This window comes from Ciconia boyciana, chromosome 18, assembly GCF_034638445.1.
Source record: "Ciconia boyciana chromosome 18, ASM3463844v1, whole genome shotgun sequence".
Classification (NCBI taxonomy): Eukaryota; Metazoa; Chordata; class Aves; order Ciconiiformes; family Ciconiidae; genus Ciconia; species Ciconia boyciana.
Window position 1 is genome coordinate 13,054,220 of NC_132951.1, and position 13,040 is coordinate 13,067,259.

A 13,040-nucleotide genomic window follows, 5' to 3' on the forward strand; every position below is an offset into this window, starting at 1 on the left:
AGAGCAAGCCAGGAGCAGCATGAAATCATTTAATGGGTGACTTCTCTAGGTTTTTGGTTCCACAGAGCGGCCCCAGCACATACCCCAAAGGGCAGGTGGCCCTGAGGGAAAAGGGGAATGGAGAAAGTTGCATTGCAAACTGAGCAGGGCTGGACCTGCTAGTATGGCTATAAGTAAACTCAGCAGTACCTATGATCTGGCTTGATCTTGTTATGCCAAGTGCTGTATAAACATGCGAAAAAAGGCCTGGTTTTACCCTAAAGGGTCAGTACATTGTCAGCTTATTCAAAATGTTGCCGACACTTTACAAGATGTATGTGAATGTTGTAGAAATTTATATTTTATAAAGGAAGGGTTTTAGGTTACTGAAGACCAAAGGAGCTGTTACAGGAAGAAGAGTTAAAGGATGTGGTCATGGGTGGCCAGCTGCAGAAGCAGCATTTTCACATCTACTATTACCATCTACAGCCACAGCATGGGAAATCTATCTGGTTCAGGCGGTCACAAGATAACAAAACCAGGTGGAAGTCAGATCTAGCCTGTCTTGGAGTGATGGAAGAACAGCACCAGGCTCCAATGATGAGTGAGTAGCTCTGGCCAGGGCTTCTCTAGGGCTGATTTTGTACTCAGGTTCCCACCCGAGGAGGTACAGACATCCTGCCTACTTGTCTGAAGCTTGCATAAGATTTATCCCTGATGGACTGGTCACTTGATTGAAAAAATGTTTTTAGTGCGTTAGGACTTAAACAGTATTATGCATTCTTTATGAATTTAATAGAATGAAAATACTATACTCAGAGGCGTTCTGAGCAGTATTTCAGGTATGTTATTGTTTAATTAATTTCCTGCACTCCCAGGTGTGTGCTTTCAGTAAAGTGTCGTTGTAATTAAGACTTGAAATCCCTGATTTTTGGGGGGCTGTTGTTTTTAAAACTGTTTCAGCTTGATGCTCCTGGGCAGGTTTATTTCTGCAAAGGATGAGGCTCAAGCAGCTTTCTTCCCACCTCCCCAGGGAGGAGAAGGCTGTGACATAGGAGGCTCTTCTGCTTCATAAACCACTGGATAGTATTCAGACTTGTTAGTTTAAAATGTGAACTGATACAAAGAAAACTAAACACATGAGCAGGAAATGGTTTGCTTTTGTGGAGAGGAAAGGCTGGAACTGGTCCTTGGAGCGGGTCCTATGTGGGCTAAGGGTGAAGGCTGTGCTGCACGTAGAAGGATTAAGATCTTATTTTTAGACAACTGCTTATCTAAATTCTGTCCCAAAGAGCTTTGCAGAGTTAGGCTACAAGTAATGGCTGTGAGGTGTGTAATCCAGGGCTTTAAGGGAAGAAGAATGGATTTGTAGTCATTGCCAAGGTTTATGAAGAGGTTAGGGAAATCCATGAGGTGACATGGGCAAAGACATTCATCCTGGTGTGAAGAAAAGGTTTTTCACCAAAGCCTTTTGTGTAAACCAATCCTAATAAAATAAGGCCTTTAAAAAGACTCTTTGTATCTTCAGAAATTAAAATACTTGCTGGTGGATGGGACAAAGAGCCAAAGGCTTTCCAAGATCTGAAAAAAGAAAGAAATAGTCTGGTTTTGTCCCTCCCCTGTCAATAATATTAAACTAATCCAAAGATACTAAACTGAGAAGGCAAGTCTCTCTCTGGTGGTACTTTCAGACTGTCAGCCCTGGGCAGCTCCAGCTGGACAAGCTCCTTCCAATCTCCCTTGGTCAGATCCTTGGCCTCGGTGGGATAAAAGAGCAGGGGATGCTCGGAGTGACCTCTGGACCCAAACAGTGCAGTCCTGTATTTCTAGATTGCAGGCTGCATTTGTATTTTGTCTATTCATTTAAAATTATGTAAATCCTTCTTCCGTCTGCCCCAGGTTAACAGTTTCTAAGTTCCTGTTCTGTGAAAGTGGAGAGATCGGACACTTGTCCTGTCTGAAGTGAGCAGCATGTCTTGCTCTAATAACCTGTGGCACTGCGCTGCCTTTCCGTGGATTGGTTTCTGTTGTCTTTGTCAGATAAAGAATGGCCAGTGTAAAGGTCCCTTGGTCCTAGCTGGCAGGGTGGAAATGGGACGTTCAAACGTATTGAAAATAGGAAGAGAAGTTAAACATATAGTCAGTTATAAACAGCCTTGCACGTAGTAACTTCAGTTTCCCTCTTTGGAGGAAGTAGGATCTATGTATCTTTGTTGACAAACATTCCCAGAGTGCCTTTGAGATCAAGCAATACCTATTACATGCTCGAAGGCGTCCCCAGCAGGCCTGCATCGCTGCTCAGCTTGGGGGCTCTGTGGGGCAGCAATGGAGGTGTTGGGACAGCGGTGGAGTTTGGCTCTGTGGGTGGAAACTCAGCTCCCTGGTGAGCCATGGCTGAGACTGAGGGCTGTCAGTGTTCACCTGTGTAACTCCTGAGTGGTGGCCAAATGAGAGTGCAGCCTCCCTGACTCCTCTGCCTGCTGTGGTGGTTCCTAGCAGAGCTGCCTGGCTCCCCTTCCCCGTGCTCCTCTGGCTGCTTGCTGTGACAGCATGGAACAGCATCAAGACTTGGAGCAGTCTTCCCGAGAGTGAGGATACGGTGTATTTGGACACTGCATCCTCTCCCTTGCTTTCAGCTGATAGCCTGGGAGCATCCCCTGGGACAAAAAAATGCAGCTTTATTTTGGAAGAGGTCCCTACACTTCAGTGTGTGGAGCAAGTGGAGAAAAATACAGGAGAAAGTGGTCAAGGATTCAAAAAGGAGAGTATTGGACATTGGCCTGTGTACTGCAGAGGCCAAAAAGGCAGTGGGGGTGGGAAGCTGGCCCTGTAACTCCAGCGAGGCCAAGGTTACCCGGCCACTCAGTCTTGTGCGTGCCCAGGTTGGAGCTAGGAGAAGGGGGTACCCCCTCCCCAGTCAGGTGCTCGTTGCGGTCCCTCCCAGGCAGGGGTTTGTGCTGTTGAGTGAAGAGCAGGACCAGGGAGCTGAGTCAGCTGAAAAATAGCTTCCCTTTCCTGCTGTTGAATTAATTTTCTGAGGGACTGGTCTTCAGGTCTGGCTCACAAGACAGTTGGTGCAGAGGCTGGTGCCAGCACAGGGTGGAGGGCAGGGGCAGCTGAAGCCGGAGGAAGGTGTGGCCATGCCTTCGGGTGGCAGCTGGATTTCTTCTGGATTGCAGAAATGGCGTAGCCCAGGAAAATGCTGTGGGGCAGGTCTCTTAAGCTTACAGAGGATGTGATGTGGAAGGCCGCAGTGGCTGGCTGGGAGAAGGCCTTCCTGCAGAGGTTGCGCTTACCCTAGTCTTTTTTTGGCCTGGTGGTCATCAGAGGAAGGGTTTGACCTTGTCTTTTGCTGCTCCTGTAGAGCACTGGGTGGATGTTCCCGGGGCCGTGCTAGCTGCTGCTTTGAGCCAGAGCTCAGTACGGCAGCACTGGAGGTGCAAAGAAACCATGTCCCTGAGGAGCGCAGCGAGCTGGGAGCGGCATGTTGCAGCACTGAGCCTTGGATGCAGGAGGCATCGTGTGGTTTGTGCCAGCTGGGTGACCAAGTGCTAGCGTCAATCCATGTGCAGGCTTGCCAAAGCAGAACGTGCGTGTGCTGTGCAAAGTGGTGTTACAGCACCAGCTTCCTGATAAGATTCTTTGGGAGGTCAGGTTTAGTGGCACTGTGACCTTCACGAGGCGGTTAGCTGAGGAGTGATGTGGCTGTGCTGCTGCAGCGGCACGAGTCTGGAGAGCTGGGGGCTGGGCCTAGCCTGGCTGGGCGCGAGGCTGGCTCCGTCGGCCACCTCTGCCGTCTGGACCAGCACTGTGCGGGGGTGGCAGGCCGTGGCTCTGGACACTGCAGCCTCAGGAGATGCTGTGATCGGTGCTCTGGGGTGCACCAAATCTGCCAGTGACACTTGGTGGCAGGCTGCTGCTGGGACGTGCAGCTCCACACTGCAGGCAGGAGTGGGCACAAACTAGAGGGACTGCCTGTCTGCTGTGCGGCCTGGAGAAGGTGTCAGTGAGAGTGCTGGTGAGGGGCTCTGCCCCCCAGAAATTGCACTTTTCACCATTGGCTTTTCCGAACTTGAGCGGTCCGTGCACTTCTGGCAGGTGTTCATTGCTCTGAATTTATTCTGCAAGCGATGCCTCCAAATCCAATTGGGAGTGGGGCATGGTTGGACCATGTGTGACAGATTCTGTGCCACTTAGCTGTTGCATTTTGCAGGAGGGCACAGTTCGTCCCTGAGTAAGGTTCAGGGATGCCAAAAGCTAAGAGTGATCTTCGTAAGCCAGAAAATGGGAACTTGCCTGTGGGCAGGAGTGGGTGGGCTGGTGGTGACTGAGGGGCTGTCCCTGCCATGAGCAGCTCATTGTTCTGAGCAGTCGGTGAGCATCACGTTTTGCAGGCAGGAGAGGTGAGGCTGGGAGTCTCCCTCATGTGCCGTGCTTGCCGAAGTACAGGCCTCTCCTGTCTCTGCATAGGGTGCAGCAGATCCCACGGCTTGGGAGCATGCCAAGGGACAACATGTCTGCCCCTGCTGAGGTTAGCAGGCAGGGATATTACCTTAAGGATGTTCAAGGACAAGGTCTTGGAGACAGCTGCTAACTGGTGTGCGTGGCCAGCGCAGCTGTGCAGCAAGCTGGTGGGAGGGATAGGCATCGCTGTGGGACGGGGCTCAGCAGCAACCTCAGGCTTGTTTAAAGGACCAAAGTAAGCCACAGTGCCTGTGGGGTGACACATTAACCAGATTTTTCCTTCTCTGGGGAATGAGAAGGGTTTGTGCACACAATTTCTCAAGCTATAAACATCCCCCTTCTGGCAGGACCCAATTCTGTGGTGCTCTATTCAGTATCAACAATCTCCTGGTTGTCCCATGTTGTCCCATGTTGGCAAGAGGAGCCACAGCAGATACTTTGGCAGACATGGGCAGTCCCTGTGCTGACTAGGGGCTCTCTTCAAGGGTTTCTTCCAGTTGGGTATGCTGCTATGCTGTTCTTGGTGTCTAAGAAGGTGCAAGCTCCTACCAGAGCCTCTCCCACTGCTGGACCTTGAGGCAGTTGCTCTGGGGTGTGGATTCCCAAATATCTGCTAAAGGCTGCAGCACCTCCTGCAGTGAGAGCACAGGGTCTCACTTCCCCATGTGCTGCCTGTTTTCACAAAACCAAGCACCTCTGAGGTCTTGACCCTTCTGTCAAATGTGGCTGAAATGACAAGTGAGCCTCAGAATTGTCCAAGGCAGGACAAACAGGTGGAGGCAGCATGATTGCACAAGTCTTTCCTAGAAGATACCTCCCAAGGAGCATAAAGGGAACAAATATCTTGCACTGCACTGAATGACCTACGGAGTGATGTCAGGCTGTGCTTTGGAGGACATGGCCTTTCCATGAGTTTGGGTCTGAAAAAGGCAGGTGCTCGGACCCATCTCAAGTCTCTGTTCCTCTCTGTTGTCTTGGTCTGCAGGCCCAGCTGTGGGTCCTGGGGGTCCCTTACCCAGGGGCAAGGTGGCTCTCCCACGATCAGGGCATTCACTGAAATGTACCTGGGCCCCCATCCACCCTCAGCAGAGGGATTTTCTGTATGCTGGACCTTTTCTGCTAGGCTCTTTTGCACCTGCCAGAGGCTCCTCTTCAGGCTGATGCTTTGGGACCAAATCCTGGCTGTGGCTGTCACACCTGTGGTTCTGTCAATGATCTTTCAGCATCCACCTGCAGAGACCTCCAGCATTTGGGACAGGCAGCCATTACCTCACAAGTCCCCAGTGGGGTGCTATGGGTGCTGGCTGGCCTGGAAATGCCCATTTGTGCATTTCCACTTGGCATTCTGGGCTGGGCTTCAGATGAGAGGCTTAATGGGCTGCTCAGCTTCTCCAGGGACACCCTTTGACCTTCGTTTAATTACTTCAGTGACAGCAAGCACACAGAAAAGAACATCGTTGACAACCTCCCAGGGTCCTTGATAATCCTAAAGTGATTGAAAGCAGGGGTGGAGGAAGGTGTTGCAAGCCTCCATCAGAGCAGAGTCACTGCCTGATCATGCTGCCGCAGACATGCTGGAGCCCCTGCTCCTGCCAGCTGTGCCTGGGTGCCGGGGGCATGCTGGCCTGGGGGGAGCTAGGGGCACCACAGAGGCTGGGAGAGATGGTGGCATCGTTTAGGGTCTTGCCAGAGGAGAAAAGCACCTCGACAAGAAAAGGAAATTCTTGCAAGCGGAAACTTAAGTGGCACTTACACTTGGGTCTTGTAGTTTTCTGCAGAGTAATGCAGGTGCTTCTCAGCCGTCAACACTGTGAAGTTTGTTGCTGGCACTGTATCCGCTTGAAAGCGGTGTTCCCAGTGGGTTGCCTGTCTGGTGTTCGTTCACCTTAATGATGTGGACACTGGGGCCACTGAGCCATCCAGCTGGTGTTGATGGGGCTGCTTGTGTGTTGTGTTGTTCAGCTGGATTGAGCCTGAGCAGAGGGACAGCACCTGTCTGCTTTGACACCTGCTGATGATCGCTTGATAGCTTGCAGCTTCCCTGCTAGCTGTAAGAGCAGACAGCTGCTGCTAGGGCTGCTCTGCGTGCTGCTTGTTGCAGGGAAAATGATCCATGCTTGCAGGTGAGGCAGGACGATGTAGCAAGGTGCTCTGTGGGGCATAGCTGGTCCCGAGCTTGGCCAGGTGCATCACACGGGTACGCAGCCTGTGAAGGGGTGTCTGTGTGCTAAGAAAAGTGAAAGGGGAGAAAGGAGCTGGGGTTCTCCTCTTGCCTTGGCACTGAATATGTTGCTCTTGATGGACGTTACAGAAGGAGCAGGCAGGAGGGGGGGCAGGGAAAGCAGGATAGCTGGCTGGACAGCAAGCTGGGCCAGCCATATCTGAAGGGGAGAAGACTGCACTGCAGCGAGGAGAGATGTGCCTGGGAATGACCACCAAAGTAACTGGGGATTCATCTGCATCCTAACGTGAGCTTTTGGTCACGGGAGCTTCACCCCACAAATGGACTTGTCTGGCCAACCTGTTGGATTTGCTGAGATCGCTGACAGATCTGCCCTGCGAAGCTGATTTTAGTCCCTGTTGATCCCTTTCCCAGTTTCCCCTAAAGGAAAAGGAGCCACAGAGCCTTGGGTACCCAGAGCACAGCCTGACCGACAGCCTTGGGGTGCCAGTCTGCTGATGAGCTCCTGATGCCACATGTGCAAATCTGCTTGTTCCCACTGCATTTGTGTTGTTGGTTGTAAGAAAAATGTGCCTGAAATGGTCACTGATTTGAGGGAGGAGTTTGTAGCCCAAAATTGTAGCCTGACTTGTGAGTACATCTGGATTGGGCAGCTTTGCAGGTTGCTGCTGCCCTGAATCTCAGTGCAGTAACTGCCCAGCCAGGTGCTCTCAGATCCTGCGCTGCAGTGGAAGGACACTTCTGAAGATGGTTTCTCATTTTACAGCTGCATCTTAGCAACTGTGTTTACAAGATAGCAGTAAATGGGCAGTAAATATCTTAAAGTCAGGTATCTAGAAGCCATTAAGAGCCTTAACAGCTCGTTAAGTCTAAATGCTGTCTTTCTGTACTGGAAGGGGGCTTTGAAACTGCATCTTGTGTTGTGATCTGTGGAACCTACCTTTCATGTGGTAAACATGGCCATGTTCGTGAGCATGTTTCACGTGGTGAACATGACATCCCAGAGAGAAGGGATTTCTTTTTCTTCCTTTGTTGGCGGTTGTCATGTAGAAGTACAAGGGGCTTCAAGACATCATGTCTGGGGCCTTGGGGAGATGTGGGCAAAACTTGTGACCCATAGCAGCTGGATGTTGCTCTCCACACATCAGTGCCCTGTGCCAGCTCTGTTGGAGGAGGTCTACAGTGCTTGAGGGGAAGAGGGTCTGTGACACCCCTAAAATGAAGTTTCCTGCTGTATCTGACTAGCCACCTTTGCTCCACCTTATTTCTTTCTTATTGGGGGAAACTACCCTGGCTGGTTGATCCCTCTGCAGAGGGGATTTAAGGACCCTCACCCAGGAGAGCCTGTGTGGCTGCTCCAAGCATCTCCCCTGCAGCCTGCGTCACTGCCTGGGATAAACGCTGCTCCTGGCTCCGTGTGCCTCCAGCCATGGCAGCGTGGGGCATCCCTGGGAAGCTGGCAGGGCTGAAGAGGCGTGCAGGGGGCTAACTGCCCCTTCTTGCCTGCTCCTCTCCCTGGTCCCTGCTGTTAGTTTGGGACAGGAGTGCTGTGGTTAGAATGGAGGGCTGAGCATGTGCCTCGGTCACACATTGCTGTCCTGGGAGCCCCGTCCTGCTCTGGAGCACACCAGAGTCACTAGTGCAGCACAGATGTTTCTGGCCGTGGTTGCCCAGCCTCCCTTGTCACCAGCTGTGTTCCTCAAGTCCCAGCTGCCTCCTGCTCCTGCATGACCCGGATTTTTGTTTGTCTTGTCCTCATCAAATAACCGAAATGAGTCCAGGGTGCTCTCATAGTGGGGTTGCTGTAACCCGCAGGGCACCTTCACCCCATGTTGCAGCAGCATTTGTATCAATGGAGAAACGTTGCGGTGCCTGTTGCACAAGTGAGGGGGATCACCCTGCTCCTGCTCCGTGCATCCATGGAGAGCTGGAGCGTGTGGTGGTGGGTGCTGTGTGGCTGCCCTCTACGAGCACCCTTATCCTGGGGATGAAGGGACGGGATAGCAGCTGGGAGAGGAGGCAAAGCTGGAGGAGAGGTGAGAAGACTTGGCCTGCTGTCAGACACGGGAATAGAAAGTGCTTTCTTTCCTCAGGCTGGGGTTGCATGAGCTGCTCTGGCTTTGTGCAAGTACTGGGAAGTCCCGGTGCCAGGATCTGTCACCATTTAGTAGTCGGGGGTCTGACAGTGGTGTCCTTGTGAGACAGGCGTGTGCACGTGGTGTCTGGCATTTGGACTGCCTTTGCTCTGAGCAGCGCTTGCTCGGCCATTGTCCGGGAGCCAGCGTGCTCCAGGGTGCTGCCCTGGGGCAGGGCAGGGGGAACTGACTCGGCTGGCCACGGCCCCGCCGTGGGCTGGGGGACATTCCTGGTCTAGAGGGGGGCACGGGAGGGGCGATAGCTGGGGGTCGCCTTTGCTGTGCTTCACGGAGGAGGCTGGGCGTGGGGAACGCCGTGGGGCAGCTGACGCCGAGCCGCACGCTGGACACGAGCGACGCCGATGCCGTGTGCGGGGCGGGGGGGGGCAGCTGCCCCCGGAGCCGCGGCCCTTTGTCCCGGGAGGAGCTGCGGCACTGGGGAGAGCCCTGCGGGAGGGTGGGGAGGGGGTGTCCTGTGGAGATGATGCCTTCCCTTGGAGGGGGGCCGGTGCACGGCACGCGGGGTGGCGCGTCGCTGCTGGGGCGGGCGGGGCCGGGCCGGGCCGAGCCGCGCGGGCTCCCGCCGGGGGAGCGGCGGTTGTGCCGAGCCGAGCCGAAGGCAGCGCGTCCTGCAGGACTCGGGCCCAGCGGGGCCGAGCCGGAGCAGGTGAGTCGGCGCTCGGGCCGGGCGGGGGGCGCCGAGCCGGTGCCCGGGCTGCCCCACGCCGTGTCCCGCCGTGTCCGCGCCGGCTCGGCCGGCGCCTGCCGCCGGGAAGCTCCGGAGAGGGCGGGCCGCACCCCGGGGACACGGGGCACCCCCGCCCCGCTCCCCGAGCGCCCTCGGACTCCCCTCCAGGAGCGGAGCCTCGGGCGCAGGGAGCCGGCCCGGGGCAGCGGCACCGCCCGCAGCCGCTGCGCGCCCCGAGCCGCCGCCCGCGGTCCCCGGGCAGGCTGCGGGGGAGCCGCGGCGGGGCGGGTGCCTCCGGCAGCGAGACCCTGCCGCTCGTAGAGCTCTTGAGCGAGCTGCAAGGGGACACTGTTTTATTAATCGAGCCCTGCTGGCTGCCCTGCTCCCTCCTGCAGGGCTTGGAGACCGAACTGATCCTAGTCCCGAGAGCCCGCTTTGCGCCTCGTCCTGAAGCGGCCTGAGGGGAGTGGCTGAGCGGGCAGGGGATGGCGAGCAGGAGCAGCTTCGGGATGGCGCGGGTCGGTGGTTCTCCTGGGCTGGGCTGGTCCTGAGCAGAGCCAGAGGTGGTTTCCCAGCTGCTGCCCCGGGACCTGCTCGGCGGTCCATGGAGACCGATATCTCTAGCACTGTCCCTAGTCTTAATTCGGAGAAGGGCTCTGGGCTTTTTGGAAGACTGCAAGAAAAAAGTGGACCCTGAGGGGGGAAAAATAGAGTTTGTGCTTGGTGTGGAGTTCCTGGGTGGTTGCTCTGTGTCACCCTTCCCTATGTCCAAGCAAGTAGTTTGCCTTTGATGCTGCTCTGATGCTGCTTGCACATACTGTGCACATGCTGGCTCAGATTGGTTTGCTGAAGGAGAGATGTGTTTTCAGCCCAGTCTCTGCTTTGCAGAAAAGGTCCCTCTTCCCCTGCTCTTTCTTGGTGCACCTGGCTTGGAGACGTGGATCTGCCCGGGAGCAGCCCTAGGAGCAGGGCCCTGCCGCGGCAAGGAATGGCTCAGGGTGGCTCAGGCAGGATTCTCCCACGTCTGTGGCCCAGTAGCTCCAGGGTCTCTTTCTTCCGTTTCCCTGCCAACTTCAGCAATTCCAGTGCAGAAACAGTACCCAGGAGAGAGCAGGCGTGAGCTGCAGGATCCTGCCTTCAGCTTCAATCCCAAGTGTATCTTGTTTTTCTTTAAAAAAAAAAACAACAACACTCAAACAGGGAAAACTGAGTTGGAGGCTATGTAAAACCTGCATGCAAAGTGTAGGTAAAGCTGTGGGGTAAACAAATGGTAAAAAGCTAGCACTGAGTAGTGAAAGGATTGCTGTTATCGTGCAAGGTCAGTCATAGCATGGCACAGACCTGCAAGGGGCCAAACAGACGCCAGCTGGAGCTGAAGTGTTCAAAGCAGAGCTACCTCCACGTGGATGGTTATAAATCACAAGGCGAGAGTTACAGTGTTCCTGTCTCTGAACAGAAAAAGTATGTAGAACCAAGGTGGACCTGAGCAATGAGGCTGAGGGATGCACCAGGCTGCAAAGCTGGGACATCAGCTCGTCATAGGATGGGCCTGTCAGCATGGGGAAGACCGGGCAGCACTGAGAGCCCCGCAGGGTCCTGCAGGAACCTCACTGGAGGGTCCTCGCCTGGCCCACGGTCCTTCCACAGGCAGGAGTCAGGGCTGAGTCACTCAGGGTACCTGGCACGTATTTGCTTGTCCTTTTCCCATTGAATCTTACTCCGCCAGGGAGCGGGTGCTCTCACAGGAATGTTGCTACTCGCAGCTGGCGGGGAGGCTCTGTGGGGTGAGATGCAGCTGTGTTTCCAGCATCTCTGTTGCGCTGGTCCACCAGGCAAGGTCCTCCTCGCACAGTAAATCCCTCGGCAGTCCCCACTGCTGATGCTTGCTGTTGTTACTTTCTCTTTATATTATTAGCCCCATGATCATCAGGTTTGGTGCTTTCTAGTGATGTTTCAGAGGATCCCAAAGCAATGTGTAAGCTCATGGGCTGAAACTGGAGGTCCTCTCGTAACCAAAGCATCTTTCTACACCACTTGGCAAAGCTTTTGGGAGTATGTTCGGTATCTTCAGGCTGCACCCAAATGTACCTGCAACTGGGGAGTGGCACAGGAGTTATCTGGAGAGCATGGGGCATAAGAGGGGAAGTCCACTTATGGCAGAAGTTGTGATTTTTCTGCCACCTCCCTGCTTCTTGCTGTATGGAGAAAGCTGCTGCTTGTCTGCCTTGTGAGCACAGAAACTGGTTTTCTTCTGCTGGGGACTGGAAGCCTGGTGGCTTCCTACAGTCAGAGTTTAAAACATCAGGGCCTTTAAAGAAAACTCTTCAGGGTCATTCCTACTGTTCAAATTAAGTCTTGCATAATCTTCTCCCCTAAGGGCAGATTTTGAAATGAAAACTTTATGTAAAGCAGCAGCCTGGCTTTACATAAAGTAAGGCCATGGGATTTTGACTTGGAGCACAGTTTCTGAGGCAACTTTCAACTTTGAGCACTGATGGCAAATGCTTTGGCTCCTGCCCCATCTGATCTTCAACATGAGTGCTTAAGGCTAGGAGCTGTACATCTCTTGCCACCGAATGTGAAGTGGCGTGTTGCTGCTATTTAGCAAGTGGTTGGCCAGTGCTGTGTCTTCAGTGACAGCTGTAATTAGATAAAGAGCATGTACAGTTGGTCAGCTCCATAGTGCTGGAAGTTTGTGGAAGCCGCTGGAGTTATAGCGGGGTGGGAATGGGCCTTGCTGTCCTTGGACAGGTAAGGTGCACAAACTGCGTCTTCACCAGCCTCCTACTCCTCAACTGCTTGGTTGCTGCCCAGGTTCCTCTTTGCTGCCCTCCCTCCTTGGTGTGGAAGTGGGCAGTGAGCAAAGCACAGTGTACAAAAACCCACTGTGGGCATGAGCCTGCCAGCTGGGGAGTCTGCTCGCCATACTGCTGCTCTGCCAGAGCCGAGTTAAGGGCTCTACAGTGATGTTAGGGGATGTGAAGAGCCTGCGGTGGCGGGTAGCACTGACACAGGCCGTGCTACCGAGCTGTGCAACTTCTGGCCAAAGTATGTTCTGGGGCTAAATATTTATGTAGTTTCAAAAGCTTTATTGGGCAGATTCACAGAAGAAAAATAGGCATTGAGAGCTATTCAGTACAAATTACTGTATCCCTTCTGTGCTGAGCTACAAGTGGGAGCCCAGAAGGCAGAGCCAGGTGGCAGAGTGGGAGCAGAGCCAGGTCTGTGAACCCAGGGGTGAGGGGGGCCCTTCTCAGCCCTCACAGCTCAGACTTGACACCCCACCTTGACACTGGCTCATCACGTGGCCTTTGGCAAGTCACTTAACTTGCTTTTCTTATGTTTTAGTTTTAGTTTTTCCATCTGTTAGTGATAGCCAAGTCTTCCTGCTTTGCAACAGTGGACTGGTATGAGATAACGTCTGTACAGAGCTGGGATTGCCTTAGGGGCTCAGTCTGCTGTGCTACATTGATAAGAAAATGCAAATCTCAGGTGCAAATCAATTTCTCTTTCCTTGGCCCTTTGGGAGCTGCTGAGTGATACCTTGTTCCCTGGAGAGACACTATACTGCATTCGGTGTCCCTGGCATTAG

At 53.8% G+C, this 13,040-nt stretch overlaps 1 protein-coding gene across 3 annotated transcripts in view; it reads left to right on the plus strand.

Annotated features, from left to right (window-relative positions):
• LOC140661323 (dual specificity testis-specific protein kinase 1-like) overlaps positions 1-13,040 on the plus strand; it is a 43,473-nt gene that overhangs the window by 2,646 nt on the left and 27,787 nt on the right. For 2 of the 3 annotated variants that reach the window (XM_072883272.1, XM_072883274.1), the window contains exon 1: positions 9,318-9,427. The exons of the other annotated variant lie outside the window; for it this stretch is intronic. The gene's annotated coding sequence lies outside the window, so the exon portion shown is untranslated. Of the gene's footprint in view, positions 1-9,317; positions 9,428-13,040 lie in introns of those variants that run through there. 3 annotated transcript variants of the gene reach the window in all.